This window comes from Lissotriton vulgaris, chromosome 7, assembly GCF_964263255.1.
Source record: "Lissotriton vulgaris chromosome 7, aLisVul1.2, whole genome shotgun sequence".
Taxonomy (NCBI): domain Eukaryota; kingdom Metazoa; phylum Chordata; class Amphibia; order Caudata; family Salamandridae; genus Lissotriton; species Lissotriton vulgaris.
Window position 1 is genome coordinate 995825727 of NC_141695.1, and position 12423 is coordinate 995838149.

General features: G+C 39.1%; 1 protein-coding gene across 1 annotated transcript in view; it reads right to left on the reverse strand.

Moving 5' to 3' along the window:
- The window catches only part of LOC147702835 (rho GTPase-activating protein 7-like), an 892173-nt gene that overhangs the window by 250507 nt on the left and 629243 nt on the right, over window positions 1-12423 (reverse strand). The gene's annotated exons all lie outside the window — the stretch shown is intronic.

Below are 12423 nucleotides of genomic sequence, written 5' to 3' on the forward strand. Positions count from 1 at the left end.
AACTTAAATGAGAGTAACTCATCTTTTACAATTCCACATGTATGAGCATAATCAAACAATAATAGCTTATTTATAACAAATTTGATTTTATGATGTGCCAACTCTGTTTTTTTTCTGTATAACGTATTCTTTATTCCAAATAACTCTGTTTTTCATTCACGTAACGTTTACAGGGTGAAAAACACAGCGTATTTTCGGGTGGACTAAAATCAGCTGGCCAAAGTCATGTCACATACGCCTGTACATTGTATTATTTGCATCTGGTTCAGTAATTGCTTATTTCGCCATTTAAGTATCTAATCAGTTTCCACAGTGACTACTGACTACATCCTCGGAAGAGGATGCAACCATTCAGCTTGGCGATCCAAAGCAGACTCTTTCAAAACAATCTTTTATGTCCCCTTATTGCTTGACGAGGGTGATGGTCCTGCTGCTCCATTCACCCTCATCAAGCAATCAGGGGATATGAAAGATTAAGATGATGGCGACACGAAAAGGTGGTCATTGGAGACCTTGTTGCAAAGGCAGTGAAACACAGCAGCCCCAGTTTACTGCTACCAAAAGGGAACCCAAACTGGTATAATGAGAGGGTGCAAAGTATAGATTGATCTCTCTTCTACGCACCTACCTCAATAAGCCTTTTTCTTGTTGTGGAGGTGGAAACACAATTCCAAGGTACTTTGTAAAAGATGTGTCATGACAGACAAGACAGGATAGTGCTCGAGATGCACTGAAAAAGAGAGATGGGGACAACACGTGATGTTTTAAGGTGGTAATAAGAACTGCAGTGGCTGCAGTGGCCGATTTGATGGAGTTCATGGTGGTAAACAATGGCAGACTTACGTCATTTATAAAGTCCCCATCAACTGACTGGGCCTGGCGCCAGTTGGTGGGTGGAGGTGATTCCTGGGCATTCACTAACCAATGAAGTATAAGTACCTAGGTCCAGCCCTACCCATTGCTTTGTGTTACTCCCAGGCAACTTTCCAGTGCAAAACAAGTTTTGCGCTGGAAAGTAAATAAAAAAAAACATCTTGTGCAGATTTGCATCACTTTTGTGACACAAGCCCAGCGCAAAATGTCTGCTAATTTGAGCCATAGAATGCTGACCCTGCTTTCTGAACACAATAAATGTGATGGAAACAAAAAAAGTACATTACTGAATTTATGATGTCATTAGTACATGATAATATAGACAGTTTAAACCAATGGGAGGTGCTCAGGATAATGGTGCAGTGCAAGTGAAAACATAATGAACAACCAAGTCAATGACACAGTGAAATGATTTCCCTATGGTTGGAACCATAGTATATGTTGTGCATATTATCTGTGCACTGTGTCATTGACATTATAAATTGATTACTTTGATGTTTTTGTTCCCATCACATTTATTGTGTTCAGAAAGGAGGGGTTAACATACTATGCAGTTCCTTGTCAATGCTGTAAACAATGCTTCAATGATCCCTTGGGTAACATTACCCTTTTGCAATGCTAAATTTGGTAGTCATTAAGCCATGCTTTCTTTTGTCACTCTAGTGCATGGCTCCAGTCTACAGGTGACAATTAACTTTTCATGTCACATGCATTTCTGCACCATGTAATATAGCTTTGCAGAAAGGTTAAATATGCCAATCAAGGATTAGCCAATTTCTCCATGTGTTGGGGTTCACAGCACATAAAATGTGCACCAGACAGCAGTGCCCTAGTGTGTAGAGTCAAAAAACAAAGAATAAAATAGGGTTCATCAAAAGGCAAAAAATCAGAAGTAATCATGCTAAAACGGCGGATTTCCTACAGGTACCCTGTGGCGAAGTTTATCTTTGCTCTGAAAGTTGCAAATTAGCATGTAGGGACACATTTTATTGGCCTGATTGGCCATAGCTGGTTGGTGCATATATTTGAATACTAGACAGGTGACCTTAACCACATCGATGCTCATGGTATTTTCCTCCTGTGCTGGTTTATTGAGTTTCCCATTGTTCATGACGAGCTCAGCTTGTCATGAGTGTATGGAGGTGTACATCATGACGAGCTGAGCTCGTCATGCCCAACCCACACATTCTTCAGAAAAGAATCTGCCTACTACTTAGTAGGAACGTTCTAACATTAACATAATTTTCTTTCCTGGAAAACACAATTTACCCTACGGGTATGATTTTCAAGGAAGGATAGATCCGAAACACCAAATAAGGTGGTCAGAGGAACCTGCAAAATGGTCCCTATGTCAAAGGCGGATGAGAGACCCAGAAGAACAAGTAGGGATGCTGCTTCCACTGACAAAGTGGTGATAAGCTATAATTTATATAATGTAGAGCTGGAGACGTTGGCTTTTTAAGACTATGGAGGACAAAAGTTCCTTAATGGGAAGGCTAATGAGGTGGCCAACGGTTGGTGCAAATAGACTGGCATGTTGTTTTAGCAACCAAGAAGGCGTAGGTTCTCTGGCAAGAACCAACACGGTTGAGATTATGCAGAGCATAGCAGCATCATTTATTGGTAGCGATTTGAGATGCAACTCACTAGGAATTGAGAGGTAGGTGCAGACGTAACTGGTCACAAAAGACTCGAGGAAAAGCCATGTGAGGCTTATCAGGCGTGGTGGTCATTTGCTGGATATTAACAAATTGACAGATAAAGAAGTCATTTCAATTTCCACAGCATTCTTTGAAAGACGTAATACTAGTGGCAAGAACTATCTAGTCTGATGAGACCAGCTTGAAAATAATGAAATTTCTAATCCTGAAGTGTGAGAGCAAACAGTAATGGTGTGATAGCCAGAAAGGCTAACTCCACCCAAGCCTGAAGAGCAGCGTAAAATGGGATACTCTTGAGAGTGGGATCTCGTAGTGTGGAGTCACTAACTGTCGTCGGCTATGCTTCTGAGAGTAAAAATATATCAGCCTTATTGTGGGTAGTAGAATAATCTCAGGTGTACGTTTTACTGCTCAGAGAGTGTACTTCAGTGAGAATTGAAAGATTATGAAAGCAGGCAGGTAAAGCATGATCCAGAAAGAGTAATGGTCATTCAGGGTTATGATGATGGAGAATATTTAGCCCTTGGAACCAATCACTAAGAGGGCATGATAGGTAATCATCGCGGAGCTTAGTTAAAAATCAATTGTGGCCTAAAAATCCAACATCGAGGTTGACAACATAGTGGTTAATTACAAGGGCCTCATTAATCCCAATGGGACTGATAATAGGAGTCATAATTAAGGCGGGGAAAGAACCACTCCAGGTTTGTCACTTGAACACATGTCTGGTCGCATTATACATGTGGTGCATTACCCTTCATTGCGCTAGGTGCACCTTTTAAAAGGTGCGCCCAGCAGAATAAAGGAAAATGCACCGTAGTATGATGAATTAGTTGTCCTCAGGGCAGCAGCGAACTTTCTCTGCCCTGGGGGCAGCGCATTCATGTGGAATAAAAATGGAGCGGCTGCTTTGATGCCACTCTGTGTTTTCACTCTGCAGGCGCCAACCCGCCTGCACTTTGAAGGGGGATTAGAGATCCTCTGCAGGTGGGTGCAGTCAGAGACTGCACCCTGTGGTATCCTAGCTATGATGCGTGCACCAAGTACCATAGCAACTGGGTGATGTCACGGAGCAGGATTCCAGAATGAATAGAGTCAGTTGATGAGATAGGTTCAGGTTGTGAGTAGTACCTGCTTGCTTCCCAATAAAGGTTATCTTTATTAAACCTTTGGAATAAGTCATCATTACAATTTGGCGACGATCGATGTGTGAAATGGATATTGAGCAAGCAGAGAATACGGACCCATGCAGATTTTGGATTTCGAAGATGATTTCCTGATTACTATTGAACTGGATTATCTATAGAAAATTCGGATCAAGATCAAAACTTTTACAAGAAGATAATCTACATGTTACTGCGTAATTATCATGTTTCAAACTTAAGTATCCTGTCTATATTGGCAGTGATTGAGGACTCTCTCATATTCTAATTGTAAGTACCATGGACTTTACACATTGCATTGAGACTAAGCTGAATGAGGGATGGTTGTTTCTACGAGGCTGCCTGGAATTGTTTAAGAGGAGCAGTTCATAAGTGTGGCTGGATGTGAAAACTGCCTTACCTCCTACGACTTCTCTAAACGGTACTATTCGGCCGCATTTTTCGACCGGCGGCGTTGTTCCAATTAATGATCTTGAAAAGTAGACTGCGACTTGGATTTATTTGAAACTTCCTTCCTTAATCAAAATACGGCAGATGTACTGACCAAGTGATGTGGACTTGTCTTCAAAAGTGAAGTGGACACGCCTTCAAATGGAATCACGGCAATGAACTGTTTCACATTCAAATTGTAAGTAACGCCATTTGGATTGTGTGAGAGAAGGGACCGTGTTGAAAACTAATTGATACATACTTGGCAAGCAATATCGCTTACCCTGTATTCGTGAATGTGAATGTTTGGAATTGAAAAGCCACATTGCATTGTACCTTAACGGCATCGTTATGATAGCAGTTGTCGGCCGCATTGTTCGAGTGTTAGGCAAAGTTCCATTGGCTGCCTTTTTCGAGCTGCGGTGCGCGTTACTGGGAGCGAGGCAATCTGTGCTCTTCCTGCAAAGCAGACGTGTGGCGTCCTACTCCTGGAAACACATACGTCATCGCTTGAGGTTACGCTACGTGATCTTGCGCACCTCCATTTTATTTATGAATCTATATCTGTTACATAGCAACCAGAACTTTTGATCGGACGTTCAGGAACCACGTTCAAGTTATACTCTTCACCTCTTGACAAGGATTTTATGAAATTTCGTGGTATAAAAGGTACTTTCTTACAAATTGTTTTTATTCAGTGGTCATCATAGTCTAGTTGCTGAGCATTTATTTGGAGCAATTATGATATAAGCAACGAAAAACTGAACACAACTGGAGGCTGTCTTCAAACAATCTAAATACTCTGTATTAACAAAAACTCAAGAAGAGTTTCTTATTCTTTTATTTATTTAGAGCATATATGTCAACAAATTCTACTTTATGGTGATGTGCACACCTTTTGCTTATTGACCTTTGTCATTACTTTTTTCTTTAATTTTTTATATTTTATGCACAACATTCAAAGTTATTCTCATGTCGTATCTTGTATTATTACTTCACTTTATTATGACGTCTCAAAATGGATTAAATCCTCCAGTTCCCTTCCTACCCCGCCCAGGTGAACCTTTAATTAAGTGGTCCGATTGGAAGGACTACTTTTTAAACCATGTTGCCGCTCTTGAGGAAGAAAATGATGACACATTTACTTAATCCAGGAAGAAGAAAATGCTACTTCATAGTTTAGGTCCAGAGGGCAACAGAGCATTTAATCAAATGGAAAAGAAAGTCTCAGAGCCGTGGATCAGTGGATGACCTGGAGCCATCTCAAATTGAATGCTTCAAAAACTGAAATACTCACGTGTGGCGATTGGAAACATTACAACCCGCTTGCTGCATGGCCTGAGGAACTGGGATCATTGCCTAAAGTATCGAAGGAAGTAAGAAACCTCGGAATGACCATGGACTCCAAGCTGTCGATGAATGCCCAAGTGGATAAACTAACAAGATCAAGCTTTGCTACTATAAAAACGCTACAACAAATTTTCCCTCATTTGGGATTTCCACACAAGGTCCACGCTACCATCTCCCTTGTTCTGCCCAAACTCGATTATGCCATTTGCCTCTACCACGGATCACCTTTAACGACCATGAAAAGACTACAACAGATTCAGAACTCGGCTGCCAGACTACTCTTGCATTTCAAACCGCAAGACCACATCTCCCCTGCCTTAAAAGTCTTGCATTGGTTACCGGTTGCCAGAAGATCCGTGTTCAAGCTGCTTTGTATCACCCACAAAGCAATACATGGAATGGGACCTCTCTTCATCAGGAATAAAATCACCAAACACATTCAACAAAGGAACCTCCGCTCTAAAGGAGCATCTCGCCTCAAAATCACACCATACAAGAGAAAAACCATGGGTGGCACATTCTTCTCTGTTCAAGCAGCCAAACTATGGAACGCTTCACCCCCCAAAATAAGGTCCACAAACAACCACCTTATCTTCAGAAAATTACTCAAGATTTGGCTCTTCCCCACATAAGCACCATACGCAAACAGAAATTTACAGCATATCCCTCTGTATACATGCATTTTTTTCACAACAGATATGTACATATCTTTGTGTATTACTTTGTATAAACATGTAAAATAATTATGTTTTTGAGAGAAAAAATAATAATAACAATAAATAAATAAAAATCATCTTTGGTCTACATGTACATACTTCCATTGTGCATCTATGTACCTTCCATGTACTTGGATCTGTGTGTCTGTTACTTTTCTCCTGAAAAAGCATATCCAATGCACTACCCTATTTCTTCTCCTGTGCCTCTATCAATATCTTTAATCTACATATACTTACCTTCTTTATGTATCTATATACTTTCAATGTAATTATGGATCTATATATTTATCACTTTCTTCTAATTTAGCGTTTCCAATGCACTACCCTATTTCTCAGCCTATACTTCGCTCAATATATCTTCTAGCCCAACCTTCTGACTCATCTCAAACTTCTTCTACTACTCCTTCCAATGCACTACCCTATCTCTCATCCTATACATCTATCAATATGTCCTCTACACCCACTCTCTCATTTATCCCAAACCCCATACCACTACTATGATTGCCAAAATAACCCTTTCTAGACTCTCTCCTACTCTACCCCTCCTTGCATTGACTGAAACCTCTTTTACTATACCGATCCCCTAAAACAAACCTTTCTAAACTCTTCCTCCTTCACTCTTTTCACTCTTTTATCCCTCCACTATCTTTATCAATCGAAATTAACAGACTAACATGTTCACTTCTCAAATTCCATATTAAACTATACTAATATACTACCCAAATAACTGAATAACATATCCACTACTCAAAGTACTTCATATTTTTTTACTATACTAATTTTCAACGTAATCCTTTATGGGTTCCGGAATGGCGTGCTACTCGCCAGAAAAGCGCTTCAACACCCATCAAGGGTAACAAGTGCTATATGAATGCAAATCTTTCTTCCCCTTTTATCCCTCAGCTATCCTTCTCACTCCAAGTAACTGACTAATATCCACCACTGAAATTACTTCATATTTCACCATATTAATTCACCATCAATCCTTTATAGGCTTCCTGAATAGCGTGCGTCAACAAGCGCTATATAAATACAAACCTTTGTCCTCCTCTATCCTTCTCCTATCATTCCAAATCCAAATAACTGACTAACCTATCCACCACTTAAAATGTGCTTGCATGTTTCACTATACTAATTCAACACTAATCCTCTATGAGTCCCGGAGTAGCGTGCTCTCGCCGAAAAAGTGCTTTGACGCCTCGTCAGGGGTAGTAAGTGCTATATAAATGCAATTACAATACAATACAATACAATTATCATCCACCTGTGTGTTTAGGTATAAGTAGGTACACATTTTTTAAAAGGAAACAGGGTAAGTCGGAGTCTGTTGAGGATTATGTTTCATATTTAAAAAAGTTAGCAATTCATTGTGAATTTGGTAATGCATTACTAACTGATCTAAGAGATCAGTTAGTAATCCATTCTAACAATTCCTCTATCCAAGAGAAGCTGTGGACTTGAGGAGATGCCCCCCTCAATGAAATTTTTGCTATTGTGAGAAAGCCGAGATGTCAAAAAGGTGTGCAAAAGCAACCCTCAAATGTAATGAAGAAGGGTTAACAGTTGGCAAGGTCTCTTATAGCCATAATAAAAAAAACGAAAAACGTCCTTCACCTGGTATTATTAAAAAAGTTGATGTTACTAACAAATCCAAAGTGGATAAAACCTCATGTTGTTACAGATGTGGTTATAATGGGCATTATGCCAATGACACAAAGTGCCCAGCATTAAAGTCTAAATGTTCGTATTGTGGTAAAGTTGGTAATTTCACCAAGGCATGTAGGATAAGTTTAAATAAAAACAAAAAAGTTGTAGGAAGTGTAGACAATACTTTCACAGATAATAATGATTCAAACTCATCCAGTGATAACGGCATTTTGTGTATTATTGACGGGTTTGATTCAGATGATATTGTATCTAATGTCAATGCTAAATCGAAAAAGAAACTCACTTGTGATGTGAGAATTGGTGGTGGTTTAGTACACATAGTCCCAGATTCGGATTCCCCTTATACAATTATTCAGCAAAATGTTTGGAATGATTTGTTTGCTAATACTCTTAACAAAGACCTACAACCTTCTGATATTCAACCAGTAACGTTTACTGGTGAAAAGATACCCATGGTGGGATTTGTGGAATAAATCTTTGAATTTAAAGGTAGGAAGGCTTTAGGGAAACTTATGAGGGAGAGAACCTTTTACAAAGGACAATGTAGCGTGGAATAGCAAAAAAGTGTGTGGGAAATGGTCTCCTGCTGTTGTTCGCTCCAAATTACATAAGATACATGAGTCATACATTGATAATTTTGATAAAAAACATTTCACAAAAGAAGCTGATCTTCAGATTGGCGATTGGATAAAAATAAAATTAGGTACAAAAGTTAAGAAATGTGAGAGCAAATATTCTGCTCCCTTGCATGCAAGTTCAAGAAACATATTCTAAATCTGCGAAGGTAAGTGATAATAAAGCGTGGCATCACAATAGGATTGGTAAATGTAAAGGTAATTTTACTGTTACAGGTGGTGAGAAGTCTTCATCCCTGGATTGGATGTGTGATGAAGTTATGGATATGGAGAAAGAATCTCCCTCTCATGTACATATGCATTCAAATGCAACCTCCTGTCCAGAACGTGTTTCTTTTAATCCATCTAAAGTACCTTGTACTGGTAGATCAGTGAAAATGCCTTCAAGATACAGGAGTTATGTAATGTAATTTTGTTTTAGTGTGTTATAAAGGGGGGCAGGGTAGGATCCTGTTTTTGTTAGTGTTTTCTTACTGTTTTTCCTAGCACTTTACTTATTATTTGTTTCCAGCATTTTATCTATTATCAATTGTTTTTACTTGTATGTTGCATTTCTCTTATTCAATGTACAGAGAGAAGATGTGGTATCTGTGATGTTGTTTATCCTCTCTCTTTTGTATGTACCTTAAAGTTGCTGGAACTTCCTGTCCTAGTATTCCTATCTCATGTGAGATTCTGGAATACATGGAAGTTCCAGCAGTTCAGTTGATGCTTGATCCTGTGGCTGAGGCTTTGATTAAAGCTTACTCATATTCATCTTGGTCCCTGCTTACTTATTTACAACTGAAAGACACCACATAATTTGGCGACGAGGGTTGGATGAACTTTGAACCCGAATGCTAATCCCCAAGTACAAATTCAACAAGTGGTTACTGATGATATGAAAGACGCAGATAAGGATTTGGGTGAAGATCTAGCCAGTAAATTCCCAAATGTATTCAGAGAAGGTTTGGGTTGCTTGAAAGGTTATAAGCATCACATTAGAATGAGAGAAAATGCTATACCAATTGTGGCAAAGGTAAGAAGAATACCATTGATGGAACAAGAGAAGGTAAAAGAAGAAATAGATAAGTTGTTAAAGAATGGAGTGATTGAGCAGGTAGAGGCTACTGAATGGTTAGCTCCTATAGTTGTCGTTAAGAAACCAACTGGAGAAATTAGACTCTGTGTTGATCTCAGAGCATTAAATAAGGAGGTGGTAGTTGACAAATTTCCACTTCCGAATATTGATGAGATGGTGGGTACGTTGGAAGGGGCTACGTTTTTTACCACTTTAGATCTTGCTTCAGCGTACCACCAGGTCGTATTGGATGATTCTTCCCAAGACTTAACAGCATTTATCACACCCATGGGCACCTTTAAATATAAGAGAATGCCGTTTGGTCTCGTATCAGCTGCTTCAGTGTTCCAAAGGATTATGGCTAGAATTTTGAGAGGTTTGCCTGGTGTAAGATGCTATCAGGATGATTTGTTAATTTATGGTAATAGTATGAAAGAACATTATGTTCGTGTGTGTACTGTTCTCAAACGCTTGGAGGATGCAGGAATGACACATAAGAAAAGTAAGTGTAAGTTTGGAGTAAGAGAGGTGAATTATTTGGGCCACAGAATAACCGATCAAGGTATTTTTCCAAAAAAAGAGTTGGTTGACACTATCAACAAAGTAAAGGAGCCTGAAAACAAGGAGGAATTAATTTCCTTTCTTGGTATGGTGGAGTTTTACGGAAAATTCATTTATAATTTTGCAGATAAAACTCAGTCTTTGAGAACGTTGACAGCAAGAAATGTTGAGTATGAATGGACTGACGAATGTAAAAAAGAATTTGAGGGAATTAAGTCTGAACTGAATAAGGCACCTTCTCTTCAAGCATTTCTACCAGGTTTGCCCACTATCTTATATACTGATGCAAGTGAAAAAGGTCTTGGTGCTGTCTTGATACAGAAAAGAGATGGAAAGGATTACTTAATTTGTTGTTCTTCTAGGTGTTTAAGAGGATCAGAATTGAATTATTCTGTTATAGAAAAAGAGGCACTTGCCATTTATTGGGCACTGAGGAAATTGAAGAATTTAATTTGGGGGACGAAGCTACTTATTTTTTCGGACCACAAACCTTTGAAAGAGATCTTTGATAGAAAGGGATTAGATGCGATTTCCTCCAGAATTAGGAAATGGATTGTTTCTTTACAAGAGTTTAACTTCTCTGTTGAATATGTTCCAGGGGTGTCAAACAAATCAGCTGATTGTCTTTCAAGAATGGTAGGAAAGGAGAATTTTGATGAAGAGGATGTCTGTGGTTTTTCTGATGATTCAATAAATGTATGTGAAATTACAGAAGGGGCAATTGAAGAGAAAGAATGGAGAGATGAACTTGAGAAGGATGAGGAGATTAAGAAGGTTATGCTCTCTTTTAGTACTAACTCTTGATTAGAGAAACCCTGGACGCTGGTTTCTGATGTGCTTTCTGTGAACTCTGGATTTTTAACTCGTGGTACAAAAATGGTGCCACCTCTTGGAATTAGAAAGAAACTATTATCTCATGCACATTCTGGACATCTTGGAATTGTTAAGTCTAAAGAGATTTTACGTATGCAGTTTTGCTGGCCTGGCATGGATTTAGAGATTGAGAGGTTGGTGAGGGATTGTCCAGAGTGTTCTGCTAGTGATAAGATTTTAAAAACAAATCAGATGCCCATGGTTAAGAGGCTTTTACCCTATTGGGATGAGTTGGCTATAGATATAGTTGATCCTCTGTCAGGTGTAAGTGACACACCTTATCTTTTAGTTCTCATGGATTTATATTCTAGGTGGATTGAGGTGTGTGCTGTGAGGGAGATCACTTCGGAAGAGGTTATAAAGTTTCTGGATGCACTTTTTAAGAAAGAGAATTTTCCAAATAGTCTTCTTTCGGATAACGGGCCGCAATTTTGTTCAAGACTTTTTGAGGATTATTTGAAGAGGTCTGGTATACTGCATAAGAAATGTTCTTTGTATCATCCGGAAACCAACGGTGCAGTTGAAAGAGTTAATAAAACCTTGAAGGAGGCCATACAGTTAGCAAGGTCTTCTGGTTTGAATTGGAAGTCTGTTCTTCAAGAAAGAATAAGTGCATACCGTTTTGCACCTCATTCTACAACTGGCAGATCCCCATTTGAGTTGTTTAAGGGGAGGGTCCCTAACACATGGATGTGTCCTGGCTGGATGGATCTCAACAAGGGTTTGATTGATAATGGGATTGGTGAGTGGCGTAAGAAGGAAGAAAGAAAACTGGATGAAAGGAAGTCTCATTATGATAAAAGAAATCGAGTGAATGTACGGAAGGTTTTAGTGGGTGATCTGGTTCGGATAAAAGCTCCTGTTGGTTGTAGACCCTGGTCAAAATATACTGATGTAAGAGCTGTAGTGAAGGTCTTTAGAAATGCCATCAAAACAGAGGATGGAAGAATTTGGAACAAGAGCAGAGTGGTTGTGGTTAAGTCAAGAATTCCTGTACGAGATGGTGGAGGACAAAGTTCACATCCTCCAACTTTTAATTTTGTCAATAGTTCAAATTCATCGTCTCCTTCTTTCAGGAGTCAGAGAGTACGTAGGCCTCCTTTGTATCTAAGAGATTATTCACTGTAATTTTCTCTTGTTGTCACTTGTTCAATTGAGTCTTTATCTTTCCAATAATTTGTTACTTCATGCTTTTCTTTGGGAGGGAGATGTGTGATGTTGTTTCTCCTCTCTCTTTTGTATGTACCTTTAAGTTGCTGGAACTTCCTGTCCTAGTATTCCTATCTCATGTGAGATTCTGGAATACATGGAAGTTCCAGCAGTTCAGTTGATGCTTTCTCCTGTGGCTGAGGCTTTGATTAAAGCTTACTCATATTCATCTTGGTCCCTGCTTACTTATTTACAACCGAAAGACACCACAGTATCCTAGCTACG